This window comes from Myotis lucifugus, unplaced genomic scaffold (genome assembly GCF_000147115.1).
Source record: "Myotis lucifugus unplaced genomic scaffold, Myoluc2.0 scaffold_132, whole genome shotgun sequence".
Classification (NCBI taxonomy): Eukaryota; Metazoa; Chordata; class Mammalia; order Chiroptera; family Vespertilionidae; genus Myotis; species Myotis lucifugus.
Genome location: NW_005871180.1, coordinates 371,760 through 375,242, shown reverse-complemented (window position 1 = coordinate 375,242; position 3,483 = coordinate 371,760). Strand labels below are relative to the sequence as shown.

Sequence of the window (3,483 nt, the reverse complement as noted above, 5' to 3'; positions counted from 1 at the left end):
AAGCAAAGCAAATAGCCATTACAGTTCTGGGATCCAACCCTCCCCTGGTTTGGATTCATTAAGTCTTTATTCTTTTGTTGTTGTTTTTTTTTACTTTTTATACTAAGTATTTTATTTGTATGCTGCTGCTAGTGTATATAAAGTAATCACCCTTGTGAAATAGAAATTCATGAAAATTCAGAGAGATAGATGTTAAGGACTGACAAAAGCAGAAGTTTGTATAGTATGGCACATGTTATAGGGTAAGCTTTTGGTACAGGCTTCAGATCTAGCTCTCTTTGAATATTCACCAGTTCAAGAACAGTGGTTTAGAACACCTTCAAAATTCATTTTACTACAAAAAGGAACAAACTTTCGGGGGTCTGCAGGGATTGGTACTTGAAGATACTCCAGTCATGTTGAGCATTCTGCAGACAGAATTGTTTCCAATCTGCAGCTGCCTGGGAAACCTTCACGCTGTTGAGCCCGGCCTCCAGCTGGAGCTGTTGAACCACTTTCTTCATAGCGGTGACGCTGGAGGAACCAGACATGGTGCAGGCCAGTGCAGGGGAGATTTGTCCATGGTGGTCGGCCGGTGGTCGTGGGTTCGTGGGACCAGACGGCGGGGCAGCGACACGGGGGGAAGTCTTTCTTCTTATAGTTCAAAATAATCCATTAAAAAAAAACAGATGGATATGAGCTAACTGCTTGATAGTTTATCCGATATTTCCCATAACTGTTCTTGCATTAGTTATTTTATAATATCAAATAGTATTTGACAGCTGTATCTTTGAGCAACTATATTTAAAGGCATATAATTTAAAACATTATATTTAAGAGAGATCTTGATGTTTTTAGAAAAATCAAAGCCACTAAAATATAAACATAATTCATTAAGAATGTTCAAGTTATATTTTGATGGATTTTAAAAACTGTAAGATTTTAACAAAGCCTCTAGGGAATATTAGAATTTGCATTGGAAGCCATTCTGTGGAATTGCATGAAACACTTAAAGGTAAGAATTTTCATGGGCCACTAAGGACTTTCGTAGAGCCCCATAAAAGTGCAGTTTCTATAAAATATCATATTAATGCATTTTAGTTTATCTTTGTGCCTTTGCTCCATCTTTAACCTAACAATTATTCCATCTTTTATTTTCTTTGTTATTTTCATGTGACTTTTTGAGGATCATGTTATCTAAAAATACTATTTGAAATGGCACTGAGAAACATTTTTGTGACACTATCAGCCAGTAGTGTCATGGGTTGAGAGCAGGTTGAAACAGAGACTTTCAAACATTCTAAGTAGGAAGATTATAGAGCAACACATTTCATGACAGCTTCCATAATTAAAACAAATTATTTGGCAAGTGTTGCATTCATAGTTGTCACTGGTTCTCTGTGTGTACTGAAGGTTTGATGATAAAAGCACACTTTCTCATGTGTTATTTCATCTATAAACTATCTCAAAAATAACTCCTATGAGTCTTATTTTTTAATGCAACAATAAATTGACAGCAGCTGAGCTAAGATGGTGTTGAGTTTGCTCAGGCTGCTATAACAAAGTATCACTGACTGGATGGCTTACCGGTACACAACAGAGATTTATTGTCTCATAGATCTAGAGCAGTGATGGCGAACCTTTTGAGCTCGGCGTGTCAGCATTTTGAAAACCCCTAACTTAACTATGGTGCAGTGTCACATATAGAATTTTTTTGATATTTGCAACCATATTTAAATATATAAATATTTTATATATTTATAATATAAATATTATAAATATTTAACAAAGAAAAATCAACCAAAAAGACGAGTTCGCGTGTCACCTCTGACACACGTGCCATAGGTTCGCCATCACGGATCTAGAGGCTATAAGTACGAAATCATGGTGTCAGCAGGGTTGGATGCTTCTGAGGGCTGGGACTGAAGGGTTCGTTCCAGGCCGCTCTCCTTGGCTTATAGATGGCCATCTTCTCCCTGTGTCTCTGCATTGTCTTGGATATGTCTGTGTCCAAATTTTCCCTTCTTGAAAGGACACCAGTCATATTGGATTAGAGCCCACCCTGATGGCCTCGTTTTAACTTGAGCACCTCAGAGAAAACCGTATGTCCATTATGACAAAGCTCCATCTAGGAAAAAGCCTGTGCATGAGTCCTCTGGGAAAGTGTGACCTTAGGTCCTGACAGCTACACTGATGTATGTCTCACACCCACCTGTGCATGGTCTCATCAGCACGTGCCCTTCAGGCTTCCTGCTCCTACGTCAGTCAGTGGCAGCAGAGTAGAGGTTAGTTTAGTCATTGTGAATAAAGGACTTTGTGATTTGGGTGAGTCCCTGTTTCCACCTTAGGGTCTGGGTCTATAGCTGCATGTGAAAGTATCTAAGAACCCACTGAGGAATAAGTAGCTGGAATTCCACTACACAAGAGCACGATCACAATCACATCAGAAATTCATGACATTGCCATCTACAGGTGCTTATGAGGTCTTTGGAAACACAGGAAGTGGAGGAGAGCAAAGGCGACTGCAGTAAATGAGCTGTTAAAATACACAACAGATAAACATTTTCAGCACGGTGTAGGGGGCAATGCAGCTTTCTCAAGTGATTCGAGTTACATAAGGTGTGGTTTCTAGCATATAAGGCTAAGGATACATGGCAGGAAAACATCCTGCTTTATGCCCAAAGGGTCTCTGAAGGATGTTTCATCCTGTTACCTTAATATTCTTAAAAAATGTCCATTCAATTTCAGAAATGGAGGGTAACTGTGTTCCTGTAATCGACACTGATTTGATGGCTTGTTCTTGACATGCCATGATTCTTTCTGGTTGTTTTAGCCACATTGCTCCTGGGACGTTGATCGTCCGTGGTACTGTTGGGGAGGCCATGGGTGGCAGAGCTGGCTTCCTGGGAGTTTGGTCTGAGCCGTCTCACAGGGCCCTGTGCTTAGGAAGGCCCGCTCCTGCTTTAATGCTGTGCGATTTCCATTGGAGATTCTTGATTTTTGAACAGGCCCCACGTTTTCATTTTGCACTGGGACCTGCAAATTATGTTGCTGATGCTGACTCAGGGGTACCAAGGCTCCATGGGCACCATCTCTGGGGAGGTCCAAAGAATCGGAACAAATGCTATAAGCATTGTTTATGGAATTGAAATGAATCTCAAAGATGGGGTGGGTGGGTAATGAAACTCCGCAGTCTGTGAGATTGAGGTGTTTGGGAAAGTCTCATAAAAGAGCGAATGGGGAAAAGAAATACTGCCAGTGTGCCCATCAAACCTGCCAGAGTGGACTGTGGCCACTCAGACCCCCTTTGAGCCTACTCTGCTTTCTCAAGGAGTAACAGCCAAACTGGTTCCGTTTAGCTTACAGCAGACTTTTCTGCTACCATATCTCACTGTCTGTAGCCTCCATTCTTGCTAACCAGGAGGCAGATGTTGGAAGCAATAGAATAGAAAAGGTGTTCTTGTCCCTTCTCTTTGCTGTTTACCCAAGCTGCATTCCTCCCTA

At 41.0% G+C, this 3,483-nt stretch overlaps 1 pseudogene; it reads right to left on the bottom strand.

Annotated features, from left to right (window-relative positions):
• Positions 1 to 308: 308 nt before the first annotated feature.
• LOC102441849 lies at positions 309 to 533 on the bottom strand (annotated as a pseudogene).
• Between the last annotated feature and the right edge of the window lie 2,950 nt (positions 534 to 3,483).